Source organism: Jaculus jaculus, chromosome 11 (genome assembly GCF_020740685.1).
Source record: "Jaculus jaculus isolate mJacJac1 chromosome 11, mJacJac1.mat.Y.cur, whole genome shotgun sequence".
Taxonomy (NCBI): Eukaryota; Metazoa; Chordata; class Mammalia; order Rodentia; family Dipodidae; genus Jaculus; species Jaculus jaculus.
The window spans coordinates 59,669,801-59,685,659 of NC_059112.1; positions in this window are offsets into that span (position 1 = coordinate 59,669,801).

The window sequence follows — 15,859 nt, forward strand, 5'->3', positions numbered from 1 at the left end:
GGAGGGGGTTCCAGGAGTCAGAGAGACAGACCACACACAGAAATCCTGCGGGGGCATCACAGCACACAGAATGACCACAAGCTTCCCAGCAGACAGCAGTCAAGCACCGAGAAGACAGCGACCTTTTCCTAATTGAATCACTAGCCCCAAAGGCTGTGGCAGCTGCTAGGAAGGCAACAGCCCACTTCAAGACTGTCAAGTAGGGCTTCCCAGAGGAGGGAGCATGAGCCTTAACTTCCAGACAGTGAGTGGGAGGAAGCACTGTGTTCCCCTTGTCCACTCTTCTGATGACCCAGGGCATAGCACATATACCCCTGTCCTCCTACCAGGCCAGTCAAATGGGACAGCAGGAATCTAAGAGCCAGGCCAAGAAAGAGTGGTCAATGTAACACAGAGCTAGGAGGCTCCAAGGCCACCTGGGTATGTCCCAGCCTTGAAACTGGGAGCAAAGTTTTCATCTCTGAGTCCTGGTCTCTGTTTGCAGAATGGGAACACAGCCCGCAGGTCTTGTCAGCGGCAGCCAGTGGGGTGCAGGTCAGGCACAGCTCCATGCTGCCACCTGCAGCGCCTGAGAGGTCCCTTTCAGAGACCTCCACTCAGGTGACACTGGGATTCCCAACTTTAGTGCAGAAAAGAATTTCAGAATGAGTCAGTACCAAGAAAAGTCAGAATTTAGTGAGAGCTTCTAACACAGGTTTTCGTCCTGGGCATGAGAAGGAAAAGAGAGACGCTCATGGAAAGGAGAGTACAAACCCAAGCATGGCCAGCGGCTACTCAAGAAAGCCAGGCCTGAGTGCCTTAGCAATACTCACATATAGGAGGATATTGGTGGCTTCTGAAGTTACATTCAAAGGGTGGCCAAGGACCGCTCCCCCGCCCCGCCTTCTGTCTGTGGAAATGAGGTCATAAGGTGATCCTAAGGTGTCTTGCATAGTACGGCAATCTGAAAGGTACAACCGGGGGTCATAAGGGCTGCATAAGGTGGGCAAGCATGTCTTTTACTCTAAGTGGAGTAAGATTTGCTAGGGAGATTTTAGAAAGTTACACGTTTACAATCAGGAAAGGAGAAAGGACGTGCTCGGACAAACCCAGCTGGCTAGACCTCCAGCACGCTTGGTGCCACTTTAGCGATCTTGTTAGCAGCGTCTCCGTGCGAAGAAGCACTTTCTCTCCGTCAGCAGTCTTCACAGAGGGTTTTGTTAGCTGGGCTGTGATCGTGCCTCTCGGCCGATGAGAGACTCCAGCATGGGGGACTCCTTTCCCTTCCCATACTTCCTTAATTTTTCCTGATTTTCTTGCCTCAATCTTACAGCTGATTTTTAGAATACATTTATTTTTAGAACACTTACAGTCCCAGAAACACCAGGCAGACCATCCGGAGCTCCCAATTTCCTCACTGTGGAGTCTCACAGGAAGCGATCGTGCTAGCACCATGACAGAACTGCTGGGTTCCAGTAGCCTGAGGGCCGTTTTGTCGCAGAGAATCCTGCATCCTGCCAAGGATGCCTGTGGTGGTGGTGGCATTAGAGCACAGTGCCGAGCTCTGGGTGAGAAAGCAGAGTTTTATTTCAGTGGTCTGTTTGCAAGGCATCTGTTTGAGAAGGCAGGTAAATCTCATACCACGTCTTAGAAGCCTCCCTTGGGGCATCTGAAATGGTCACCTCCAGCTATCAAAAGCACTGCATTCCTATAATAGAGGGGTTCCCCACGATGCTGAATGAGTGTCATGTTATTATGAAAAGAAAGAGATGAAAAAGAAAGAAAAGAAGACAAAGAGAAGAGAAAGGGATGAGAAGGAAAGATGAGGCAAGGAGGGAAGGGCAAGGGAAAGGAGGGAAGCGGAAGGGAAGGGTAATGTAAATGTCTCAGAACATTAAAACATCGAAACAATGTTGTCATACTAACTTAAACTGTGGGTCATGACTCCATATGGGGTCATGTAAGTGAATGTGGGGGTTATAATGGGGTTCTGACTATGAAGCAACCAGAAATAAATCTAAAATGAAACTCATAATGACTCTGGGGTGATTTGGCGGTGTTGACTTCTGATGCATCCTGTGAGTTCCCTGCTGCCTCAGGAACACACGGCACGTGCACTTTGCACCGTGCGGGCCGTCATGCCTATCAGTGAACGCTGCCTGAAACGCCTTGGCTCAGATTCAATACTACTGCATGCTCACACTTCCAGGGAGTTTACTAGACACAAAGCTTTTGGCTATTATAGAAGCATAATGATTTAATTACAAAAAAATACTTTTAATATTTTCCACCATCATTCCTCAGCATGTAAGTATCAAATTACTATGTCTTTGGATTGTATTGTGTTATTTAAAATATTTGATTTTTAAAATTGCTGTTTAAGCAGCTGACTTGAGTTTCGTAAAAAAAAAAAAAAATCACTAAATGAATTTTGGCTTGGTATGTTAAGGCAGAATTTCCAACAATTTCTAAAATGGCTCTAAACATACTCTTTCTTTCTTCTTTTCTCTTGTTATATTGCATATTTATATGAAGAAGCATGGTCAATTATAAAATCAAAACATCAAATGAAAAACACTGAGGAAGCTCTATATCGTATAATATAAAATAGTCAGCTTAGATTTAATTCTTCATATAAAAATAAACAACAACAAAAGGGGAAAGTGGGGGGCAGGGAGGGAATTAACATGGGATTTTTTTATAATCATGGAAAATGCTAATAAAAATTAAATAAATAAATAAACAAGAACATTTCTCTCATTACTATGCAAATTTGCTTTTATCTTTATTAGATCACAAAATTATACATATATTAAAGAATTGCTTTAAAATAAGTTTCCTCATGGTTTATTACTAGTAACTGATTTGCTTACCTATATATCCAGAGTTATGTAAAATGTTCTTGGGTCAAAAAGGGTGCTAAGTAGAAAAAGTTTAAGAAGGCTGGCTGTGGAGGAACAGAGCCAGCCGAGCGTGGGAGAGGGCTTATTGAACTGGCCTGAAGACTTGGGCTAGGAAGTCCAGTAGTGGCTGCTGCTGCTCTGAAGAGACAGAGAACCTGGTAGCTGCTAATCCACATGCTTACTCCACCCAGCACTGTTCGGATTAACGCAAAAGGAAACCAAAGCATGAAAAATACAATTTAAAGGAGGGTCAGAGGTTCTCTGGAGAGCACAAACTATTCTTGCAGCTTTTCTTTAAGATTCATCAATATAAAAGAAGGGTAAGAGGAGGGTTAATCAAAATTTAAGATGTTATAAATAAGCTATATGAAAATCTACTTTATTGGATAATGATGGACACAGAAACTATAAATTGTTACTAGAAGATTTTCAGTACCAGGGATGGGATATTTACCAGTGAGTTTTTGGCCAGGGAGATCCTTGATGCCCCCAAAATGTTACAGGCCATTGCCAAGGCTCTTGGTTTCCAACCAGAAATAGATGATAAGCCCTACTGCAGAAGAATCCATGTGCTTGGGCTGCAGGTTACTGAGAAGCCAAGCTGGAGCTGAGCTGAAAACCTCCTCCTTGTAGACCAGCTGACAGAAAGCTAGAAAAAACTAGGCTTCATGCAGCTGTATGGGAGATAGAAGTCATCAGTAGTGATAAACAACAGTGGACATTGCAAGCCTTAAGACTGGCCAGGCAGGCCAAATGAACCAATGGGTGCAATAGTGGCATGTCTGTTATGGGGGAAACCAATCACTCTCTAATTGGATGGAGGCCTGCTTGATGGGAGGGAATACATGCCTGGTACTGAAAAACCTAGTCAAAAGCCTATGGTGAGGGAGGTCATGAGCCCTAGAGGACTATCGCCTACTGTTGTATGTCAAATGCATATAGTATGCTCACCAAACTGCCCTATAACCATTTTTGTTAATGTTCATACCCAGATATTAATGCTACTCTCACTTTTGGTTAGAGAAGCTTCTCTTTTCAGATGGCTGTTGACCACTAGAATGACACAAAAGGCACAGTGCTGAGAAGAAGTGACAGAGGAGTGCTCAGCACGGAGACATCTCTATCATTGCAGAAGAGGTGGCAGAAAGAATGTAAGGGCCAAATGATGGGTAGGACTGCTTACACTGCAATCTTCCAGACACAAAATGGCCTAGACATCCATGACCTCTCAGTGTCTATGGTACAATTTATACAGGACCTTCATAAAAGGAAGAAAAGATGATGATATCAAAATAAAAGACTAACTGAGAGGGGGAGAGGATATACTAGAAGGTGGATTTGTGAAGGTGAAAGTGGGGAAGGGGAGGGTATTATTATAGTTTATTATCAATAATTATGAAAGTTGTCAATAAAAAAAGTTTAGGGCTGGAGAGATGGTTTATCGATTAAGGCGCTTGCCTGTGAAGCCTAAGAGCTTATGTTCAAATCTCTAGGTCCCACGTACCCAGACGCACACTGACACAAGCGTGCAATGTCATTCATGCACACAAGGGGGTACACGTGGCATGCCCATTCTCCTCTCCTCTCTCTCCCTCTTTCTCTTTCTCTCAAAATAAAATAAAATAATAGGACTGGAGAGATGGCTTAGTGGTTAAGGTGCTTGCCTATGAAGCCTAAGGGCCCAGGTTCAATTCTCCAGTTCCCATGTTAGCCAGCTGCACATTGTGGCACATGCATCTGGAATTTGTTTGCAGTGGCTAGAGGCCCTGGTACACCCATTTCCTCTCTCTTCCCCTCCCTCCCTCCTTTACTCCCTCTTTTTTTCTATCTCTAATAAAATAAAAATAAGTGAAACAATTGAAAATTTAAATAATAAAATAAGTTTAAAACTAAGGAAATATTTTTAAGAAAATATTTGTCAATAGAAACTATGGGGAGCTATAGCTAAATTGAAAGAATGTTTAAATTATTGAGTTAGGACAAATCATGGGTTGATTGACTTGACTTGTGTATATTCTCATAGGCCACAAGTTGCTTGTCTCGTGCTTATCAGTTCAGATTACATTTACAAGTTGTTTGGTTCATAACTTCATTAGGAAGTCTTTGGAGAAGCTATGAACTCTTGCCTTCCAGATACTCCACCCAAGATGCACAGTCTTCCATGTCCGCAGGCTTAGCTTGGGCACAGATTACCCTGTTGTGAATTAGCTTGATGTCCACATCTCCCTGATTTAGCTTGATGTCTATATAGCTAAATGTCTCAGCATCCCCAGTCTGTGCTGAGGATCTACCTACATAGAGAATTCCAGGAGAACCACTGGTATTGAGCAAGAAGGCGAATGAAGCCGGAGTTCAATGCCAGTAACAGATCACAACAGCCTCAGGGCCTGGCACCCTCACTCAGAAATAAGAAAGTTTAAAAAAAAATAAGGCTTTTTCATCATCCTTGCTATCCAGGCCACCCATTGGAAGGTACTGTCCACTTGGATGACTGGTCTTCCCCCTCAGCTCATCCTTCTCTGATGTGCCCTCACAGCCATACCCAGAGACGTGTCTCTTAAGTGGTTCTAAATTCCATCAAGACCAATCATCACATCAACTAAACCAGAGCCATGTTAGTGCTTTAAGAGCAGCTGAATATCTGGGGAGGTAGGGAAGTGGGAAACCCTCAACACAGCCACCAACGGGTCCGTGGTGGAGGCGGTAAAGCTACAAAGTAGGGCCAAGGTGACAGAAAGAGCAAGATAATGTGAATTGGTGTGTCCCTGGTAGACACTTTGGCTCAGAAACGTATCATCGCCATCGGTTGCACCTCCCAAAGGACACACCAACAGCTACAAAGGAAAGGATAGGAGAATGGGACGTCCAAGCAAGGCAACTCTGGCACATGCTGAAATGCCAAAGATGACTTTTTGCAGGACTTACAGTAGGGACAGACTGAGCTCAACTCCAAGTGCAAGAATGGGTGTGATTGACAGCTCGTAGAGGTGGCAGATGGAAAATTAGCAACAGAAGACGGAGCAGGTAGGGGATCCTGGCTAGTGGAGGCCAGGGACTCAGATACCAAAGTCAAGGTGAGGACCTGGGTCACGTCAGGTGATCAGATTCAGGGTGGATTCTGGCTGAAACTAGACTCAGTATGCTGAGCAGGGAAACCCAAGGAAGGCCATGTCAGCAGAGAGCTCAGAGGGAAAGGTGAAGGTGTGGCAGAAATTAGACTCCTTGTTGGGGCTGTCTACTCCAGATCCTTGGAGGTAATTTTGCAGTAGGCGCCCACCACCTCCAGTAGCTGGAGGGTGGGAGAAACTCCACTGTGTTGCTGTCAATCTCTCATTCCTGTCTGAATGTTTATTTAGGGGAGCAACATCCATGTAAGAGTCGTGGACAGAGAGAGAGCCAGCCTTCTTTGCCACCAACCCCAATCCTGCTTCCTAGGGGTGGGGCTGCTCCTCGCTTCCTGATTCAGCTGTGCCCAGATTCAAAATGGCTCCCTTGCTGCTCTTCATCTAGCTCTTACCTATCTTCCCTCAAAATGCAGCCACGAAAGATGACTCTCTGCAGGTGTCCTGAGCAGTACCTGTCTACTCTTGCTAGGGACTGCTGCAGTGGTAGCTAGCTGCCTGGACTGGTGGAAGCCTTCTATAGGGGGCAATCATAGGCCAGCTGCATGCACACCTACAAGGCCAAGGAGCTGCCATCCATTCACAGCAGAACCCCTTATGTCAGGTGTTGCTCTGCCCAGGGCCCAGGAATCCCCCTAAGCACTCTGAGTGTCTAGCCTAGCCTTAGGACACCATCAGGTGGGTTCTGTTGAGTCCAGCACCAGGCTTCCCTGAGCTGGCTTCCTCCTACCCTTTCACATTGGATAAAGCGAATGCGGCTCTTTAGTGCTTGAGCAAGGGCTTTGCTGCCCCCTGCCGACCATGCGTGGGAAACCACTTACTGCCACTGCAAATGTGGAACCAAGGAAGGAGGGGATTTGGAGAAGGGGATTCTTTTTTTGTTTGTTTTGGCTTTTGGTTTGTTTGCTTTTTTGCTTTTGAGGTAGGGTCTCTCTATAGTTCATGCTGACCTGGAATTCACTATGTATTCTCAGGGTGGCCTTGAACTCATGGTGATCTTCCTACCTCTGCCTCCTGAGTGCTAGGATTAAAGGCATGCGCCACCATGCTCGCCTGAGAAGGGGATTCTTGAAGAAAAGAGTTTAGTACCATTGGGCCAGGGATAGGCTATGACTGTGACTGTAGGGCTTGGGTGGTTTGCTCTGGTCTCTGGGACTTTTCTTTATCTATAGGGCATGATTCAGTATGCCAGGGAAGAGAGCAAGCCCCAAGTCTCCCTCCCTATGGAGGAAAGTGAGGGTGCATAGAGAGTTCCTTGGCAAGAGGGTGAGGGGCAGCTGACCCTGATGTGCATAGGAGGGCATGGGATGATCTTGACCCTGCACAAGAAAGAGGGAGGGGAGGGCGGACCATGACCTGCACAGGAGGGTAGAGAAGGGATACACTCTTGCTGGTGTCCAAGGGCAAAGTCATCTGCTTCTCCTGTGCTTTACAAGGGACGAGGACAGCAGCAAAGGCCCTCTGTGTCCCACAAGAGTTCCCTGGACAGACAGGCCTCGTTCAGGTCTACAGAAACAAGCTGGCCTCTAGCATCTGGCGACTGGGGGGGGGTGTGGAGAAAGTAAGTGAACCTGTCGCTGTGAGAGACAGAAGAGGAAAGGCTCTCAGGTCCGCCTTCTCCTCAGCTGTCCTTCAGCAAGACATGAGGGTCTGTGTCGTGAAGAGGACTATGGCTGCTGGCACTCTGCCCTCAGAACTCCAGAGGGTCCACACAGACAGAGCAAGTAGCCTACGCCACAGCCCAGGAAGCCATGGGCTCCAATGTCTCAGGTCTGTTGAGTCCACACGGGGACAGTCTAGCCAGCACCTGCTGCCTCCGCAGGGTGCAGGCCCGCAGAATGTGGCTCTGCCCAAGAAACAACAGGGGTCACAGGCCTGTCATCCTGGGTGGCCAGGCTATGTCCCTGCACTGAGACAATGTGAAGGAAGCCCTTTCTCTAGCACCACTTTCATGGGCAAATGTTAGGACCTAATTAAATACTCAACTCTGGCTCATTAATGTGGGCTGCTGGAATTTGGTATGACCAGAACAGCTGTCTTGCCACTCACAGGAGGTGGCTGGGGAAGGGATACCTGAGGGGCATCACCCTCTGTCTGTGTCCTGAGCTGGTCGTAAGAGCTTAGCATCTCAATCTCCTGCCCTGATAACATACACAGAATCCCCTATACTGTCCAGTCTCCTCCAATCCCCCTGTGTCCCTCCTGGTATTTCCCCAGGACACTGTCAGATTCTGTCTTTTCCTTTGGGACAGTAGCTGGGTGGGGACCAGCAGTCAGTCCCCAGCTTACAGAGCATTGGAACAGAAGGATAGAATGAACATGTCATATATTTCAGAGAGTCCCCTAGTGCCAGTGCTGTGTTTGGCACATGCTTGTCAAACATTGGGCAGCCCTGAGGACGTGGCTCAGAGCTAGAGCTCACACCTCACCTGTGTATGATCCTGGCCTCAATCCCTAGCACCACAAAACATTAAAACATTAAGCAAGTATCCTGGGAAGGAGGGGACAGGGAACAGTAGAGGAACTCAGGCCATTTCATGCAGTCATCTATGCTGTGTGACTCTCAGGAGGAAGCCCAGGGCCACTGCCCATGTGCCTGTGACCTTCAGTGGACCTGGCTACCCTGGGAAATGTAAGATGGTGTGGCCAGGCCCTGGGGTCATCCTCATGGAGAGATGAGTTCAGGACTCACCTGGAAAGCAAGAAGCCTGCAAGGATGCTCTCCCAGTATTGGAGGAGCCGCACTGCCGAGCTCTCCCTCCTCCAGGGCTCCTTGTGCTCCAGCGCAGGCCAGCTGTGGGCCCTCTGAGGGGTTCTGCTGAGCTGCTTTCTGTTCCGAGGGCATCAGGCAGGTAAGGTGAAGAGGCTGTGCACCACCTTGCCAGAGGACTAGCTGAGGCACGAAGCATGAGAAGTGTGGCTTCAGGGTATCTGAAGCCGAGCGATGTCAAGGAAAGCCTCCTGGCAACAGCGCAGCAGGCGCACAGGCCTGAGGCAGGACCAAGCTCCATGGTTGTTCTGACCCCTCCCAGAGCACATGACCTGTGACTATCTCAGGTTCAGCAAAGGGGCTCTGCACGCTCATCAGCTGCCTTAAAAAGGAGAGAGGGTCCTGCATTAGTGCGTGGGCCCAGTACAGTCACAGGACTCATAGAAGGCCAGTGTCAGGGACATGAGAAGGACAGAGGACAGTTGAGAGCAAAGGGACATGGAGCCTCTAATGGTGGAAAAGGCAGAAGGGCCAACCGGCCCATGCACTGACTTTAGCCCCGAGGGGCCCTCCTGGCATGCTGACCTCCAGGCTGCAAGACAGTAATCATGCATTGCGGAGCCTGGGTCAACTGGAAGGCTATTCTAGACAATCAGGGGGAATGCTGGCCTCATGCACCCGCCACCCCTGGGGCCTCCATTTCCCCATCTGTGGAGAGAGATGGGGACCCATTGAAGGCCCACTTCCATCAGTTCTCTCCTAGGAGCCACCAGCTGGCACATTGTTAGGTAGCAGATGTCACTGGGCTCAGCTGGCCAGACTTGGTTGCCATGACAACCATCTCCAGACCTGGATGAGGTGGTAACACTTGGCGAACACTTGATATAGCAGGACTACAATGCTGAGGACTTCTGCAGTTAGCAAGCTCTTTCCTGAAGAGCTGCCACCCAGGCTCAGGGACTTGAATGACACTGCACTCTAGACTCCCATGTTTACACCTTGGCCCAGCCCTCTCCCTTAGCATTGGATGGATCCTTGCCACCTTCTCCTGGGGTGTGTCTGTGAGCTCCTCGCATACCACCTGCCTCGCAGCAGCTTTACTTGTGAGACCTGTCCAGGCAACCTCCCAGGTCAGGGTCAGGCTATGTCTAGTTCTGGCTCATCCTCACTTCAGTCCAGGCCTCGCCCCACCCATGACCCACCCTGCCTCTCCTAACATCCTATCCTCTTCTTTTTGAAATGGGAATTTTGGGGTTCCTTGCCAATGCACCAATAAATTTAGAGTACCACAGATTCTTATCTTAGGAATTTTAAAAATTAAAATCTATAGACCAAGGTAAGGTTTCGAGAGACTTTAGTAGATTAAAAGAAGGAAAGAGGAAGAAGTAAAGAGATCCTGTGTGGTGGTTTGATTCAGGTGTTCCCCATAAACTTAGGTGCTCTGAATGCTAGATTCCCAGCTAATAGAGATTTGGGAGTTAATGCCTCCTGGAGGTGGTGTATTGTTGGAGGCCAGCTTATGGGTGTTATAGTCAGTTTCCCCTTGCCAGTGGTTGGCACACTCTCCTGTTGCTATGGTCCACCTTATGTTGGCCAGGGGGTGATGCCCACCCTCTGCTCATGCCATCGTTTTCCCCTGCTATCGTGGAGCTTCCTCCTTGAGCCTAAAAGCCAAAATAAACCTCTTTTTCTCATAAGCTTCTCTCAGTTGGGTGATTTCTACCAGCAATGCAAACCTGACTGCAACAGTAAAGTGGTACCAAGGAGTGGGATTGCTGCTAGACACCTGACTGTGTGGCTTTAGCCTTGATTTTTTTTGTTGTTGTTGTTGGTTTTTGTTTTTGTTTTTTTGTTTTTTTTTTGAGCTGGTTTTCAAGAGGAATGTGGAAGGATTTGAAACCTTGGCTTAAGAGATGCCTTGCAGTGCTTGATGGACTATTCTGGGTCAGAGTTGAAAGGCCTGAATGCAGTAAGAACTATGGACTGTGAGGTTTGGCTTATGAGGGTATGAAACAGCTTTGCTTGGATGGGGCTAGCAGTTTGTGCAAGGCTTGCTATTATGCTTGTGTCCTGAAAAGTTGTGCAGGGTTGCTTTGTGTAGAAATGAACTGGTGTGAACAGAAAGAAAAATCTTTGAGTGAACTGCCGCCCGTTCAGCCACAATTGAGATATTACAACCTTTGAGATTGGCCTAGCTGATCTGCACTGCAGCAACAGGAAGAATGTAGACTCTTTTGAAGGGGCCTGAGTGCTCAAGAAGTGTCTTTTTCTTCAAAGTCTGCTTTATTCCCACATGAATTAACAAATTGGCACCCTCCCTGGTATTGTGGAGTATAAGAAATGCTGGGAAGAGGGTCATTGAGTTTGCAACACGGTCTTGTGTTTTATAAATGGCCATGGGCAGTGTGGAGCAAGTTTGCTGGTTGCCTGCATGGAGACCAGATGGAGCCATGAGGATGAACCATGGATTGCAGTGGAGACCCAATGGAGATGCCAGGACCACGAGATGGCTGCTAAGGAAAGCTGCTGGCTCTGATGAAGTTTTTCAGGCAGAATTGGAACTCCAGAGACTTATTGCTGGTTAGAATTATCAGACTTGGAGATTTGTTTCTGGCTAGAGTTGTTGGCCTTGGAATTACAGAGTTTGATATTTTCCCTGGTTGTTTTAAATCCTGTATTAGTTGAATATTTCTTTGCTATTCCTAATGCATCTTTTGCAATGTATTTGTTCTGTGCCATTATGGGTTTTTTAAGGTTATTTTTTGGTATTATGACTCAGTTATAAGACCTTGGACTATGGGGATGTATGAACATCACTGGAATTGAAAAAAAACTATGGGGACTTTCAAAGCTGGACTAAATGTGTTATATTTTATATCATGTATGGATATCAGTTTATGGGGGCCAGGGTCGGAATGTGGTGGTTTGATTTAGGTGTCCCCCATAAACTTAGGTGCTCTGAATGCTAGATTCCCAGCTGATAGAGACTTGGGAATTAACGCCTCCTGTAGTGAGTGTGTTTTTGGAGGTGGGCTTATGGATATTATAGGTAGTTTCCCCTTGCCAGTGTTTGGCATACTCTCCTATTGCTATTGTCCACCTTATGTTGGCCAGGGGGTGATGTCCACCCTCTGCTCATGCCATCAATTTCCCCTGCCATCGTGGAGCTTCCCCCTCGAGGCTGTAAGCCAAAATAAACCTCTTTTCCCCACAGGCTGCTCTTGGTTGGGTGATTTCTACCAATAATGCAACATCCTGCCATGTGGAGGGCAGGAGAGGGTAGAAAGGCCATGTGATGGTCCTGGAAGAAGCATGAAGAAAAAGATGTCAGAGAGGAAAGAAAAGAAAGTGCAGAGAGCTCATGCCATGTGGAGGGCAGAAGAGGGTACAGAAGGGTCAGGACCAAAACAAGGGGAGACTTACCAGAACCTGGGGTTTCTGGAGTGATAAACAGGCATCCAAGAGAGGCTTGTCCCTGGCACACACCTATTTATAACCATATTGTGGTGGGTTTTACCTTCAGGCTCAGGTGATCCAGAGAGACATCTGATTGGTCTGGACTAAAGGCTGACTCAGGAAGGGGCCAGCCATGATTCCAAGTTCTGGGGGCTTAACTTGCCCAACCACAATGTCAGGATTAGATTTAAATTCTAGGAACGGGGCCTGGAAGGATGGTTTAGCCGTTAAGATGTTTGCCTGCAATGCCAAAGGACCCAGATTTGATTCCCCAGGACCCATGCAAGCCAGATGTACATGGTGGTGCATGCATCTGGAGTTGGTTTGCAGTGTCTGGAGGCCCTGATGGGCTCATTCATTCATATTCTCTCTCTCTCTCTCTCTCTCTCTCTTTCTCTTCTCTGACAAATAAATAGGGACCTTCCTCCCAGGAGGGGCTCAGGTTGTTTGTGTAAAAAAACAGATTTAGGCAACTCCTTTAGTCAAGATGTAAGAAGTCAAATCATCCTTTGAACTCTATCAAAGTGGAGATTGCAAGGACAGACTTAAGGACGTTCCTGTCTTTACTTTCAGGAGCCTAGTCACCCTAATTACCTCATTCTCACTGCTTCTCTAGATCCCTGCCCTGCCACATGGCCTTGTTGATGCTCTGGGGGACAATTAGGGCCCCAGTGCATCTCCTCCTAGACCCCTCCCAACCTTCCTGGCCATGTTGATCTTCCTCAATCTCCACAGAGCCTTAACATTTCCTGTGCCTCCACCATGGGAACTCTTCTCCCAGTATTTTATGACCAGCGGATATGTTCCCTAACCATTTACCAAGCTGAAGCCTTTCCCTGGCCTTCTGGGCACTCCCATCAGCTCTTGTCAGTCTAACTGATAGAAGGTCATTCATGCGCCTGCATCTGAGGGACCTGCTGTAGCCCCAGCACTGGGTTTACAGGATCTACCTGGTTGGTACGTGAGTGGCTGTGAGTGGCTGAAAGAGCACGTGCTGTGGAGTAAAAGGAGGTGGTATGCAGAACAGATGTTCCAGGCTTCCTGGCATGCCCTTGAGAAAGCTCAAATATGGGACACAGGCTCTTAGCACACCAGGCCAGAGGCTCCACTTCCTTAGCTGTTCCCCAATCTTTACAGGACACTCTTGGGGACAGTGCGGAGGCTGGTCTCACTTGGTGGTCTGTATGCAGTGTTTCCCCTCACTGGCTTGGTTTCTACCTACCTGGGGTGACCTTTGATGTTCAGTCCAGGCGTGGCTCTGGCCCAGCTGGCTATGTAATCTCATGCAATCTTGCTCAAGGTGACCACATATGCCCACCTGTCCCAGGGCCTTGGGGAATATTTCAGCATTTGGCTGCTGTAATAAAAAGGCCACACAGTGGGCGGCTCAAGAAACTTTGATTTCTTCCAGCTCTGAAGGTGGGAAGTCCCAGATCAGTGCACCAGAGAGGTTTCTCATTGTGTCATCTACTGGGTACTCTTGCCCATTGGATTCTCCACTGAGATGGACATGCACCCAGGGCCTCTAGACTCTTCCATCAGGGAGCTGACCCCAACCTGAAGGTTCCACCTTCCAACTTCATCCCTTCTGAAGTCTCCACCTGCTGATGTCATTACCATGGGGACAAAGATGTACACAAATGTACAACCTATAGGTTATTTCCTAGTCACTTGCTTGAGCCTCAGTTTCTCCTATCTGTAAATGTGAGATTCTGGATGAGGTAACAGCTCAACACTATTTCGTCCCAGAAGTGCTTAATGCTAGCAGAGCTCACTAATGGATTCTAGACTGTTCTTCAGCCTCACAGTGATAGGGGTGGGGCAAAGGTCTTTATTCCAAGCCTTTGTTGTCAGAGATACATGGAGCCTGGGGTGGTACCAGCTAAGGTTGATTTCAGATTAATGGCAGTTTACCTCCTCATTCACCTGAAGTTCACAGTAGCTAGGGACTTGTCATTTTGCTTACAAAAGTCCAGTCTTGACTGATAGAGGCTGTGGATGCAGGCCCTAAGTCCATACCATCCCCTCAGGTGCTTGGAGGAGGCTGTGAATCTTTCTGAGGCAAGCATCTGTCTCCTCAGGATGGCCTCACCATGGCCTGAAGGTGCAATTTGGTAGTGGCCGCTGGGTGGCACTATTGTGCCACACAATGGCCTGTTCTGCTTCCTGCTGACTATGGGCCCCCCGCCTGCTGGACTGGGCAATATCTAGAATCCAGATCCCAATTTTGGTCCTCAGGTCACTGTAAACAAGTCAGCAGGTGGGTGATAGGATGGATGAATGGGTACCTTTGAAGTCTCAGGCCTGGCTGGTTGCTCCAGCGACCTCTGCAGGGACAGCACCTGGCCAGAACCCTCTGAAGGCAGACCTTTGTCCTCTGGCTTCCTGAGAGAGTCTCCCTGCCTGTGTCTGGGGCATGGGTCCCTCGCTCAGCGTCAGCACTAGCACCCAAGGCTGGGAGTGTGTGGATCCTCTCCTGAGCTAAAGGTCTTAGGCACAGGGCTCTGTGGGTGTTAGCAGCTGAGGTCTCCAGAGGCAAACACTAGGTACGCTCCACTGGGTCTTTGGCAGTGCTTAGAAATGCATGAGCCAGCCTGAGCCACTCGGGGGTTCTGTGAAACCTCTGCTCTGAGCACTGCCACTGGTCAAACCCTTCCCTCTCCACTGCCTGTGTCCCAAAAGTACTTCCTGTCTGGTATGTCCAAATCCCATTTGCCTGGCAAGGTCATGAAGTCTACTGAGCCTTCAGCTTTCTCTTAACCCCTCCCCCTCAGGTTGTGTAGGGTTTCCACCTGACTTCTTATGCCCAGGTCTACATTCCTATCACTTCTGTGAGGACCCTGCCACAGCATTCTGGGTCCTAATACACAGCCCTGCCCACATATGCCCCGGGAATGGAAGCTGCCACACTATTCTCCTGCCTTACCTCAGCAATACCCTGAGGATATGCAAGGAGACCCAGTTGAAACAGGCTCTGGCCCATTCTTCCCCACTCTGCCTTACCCCAGCTTGTTCCAGATGTTTGAAGAAACCTGGCATCTGTCAGGGATCTAGCTGGCCTTGCCTGCACTGTACTCTGCCCCTTGTCTCAGCCAGCTCTGTCCTGTGGGCATGTCTTAGGGGTTACCTAGATGAGGTTCGTGCCAAGGGAAGACCCACCTTAACTGTGGCAGCACCTTCCCAAGGGTGGAGTCCTAGATGGTACTGAAAGGAGAGAGCTGGCCGAGTACCAGTATCCATCACTCCCTGCTTCTCACTGTGCTGAACGTGACCAGCTGCTTCATGTTCTTGCTATGGTGCCTTCCCTGCGTGTGGACTGTAAGCTGAAATAAGTCCCCTTCCTTCCCTAAAATGATTTGGGGGAGACATTTCTTCCCATCAATAAGAGAGATAACTAAGTCACTCAGTCTGCTGTCTTCATCTTACAGACAAGGAAACTGAGGCCAGGGTATCAGGTGGCTAGCCTAAGGTCACAGAACCAGCTAGCAACAGAGCTGAGACTTCCCACTGTCCTGATCTTAGATGCCTAGATACTGGCCATGGGGCCTCCTACTTCTTTTTCTTGGCTATTCAGGAATGTCCAAGTCCATCGCCTCTCTGGACACCCCTGCAGGGATATGTGAAATGGGGAGAGACCTAATTTCCATTTGAAAAGCATGACTCATCACCAGGGCATAAGCTAACAGGCT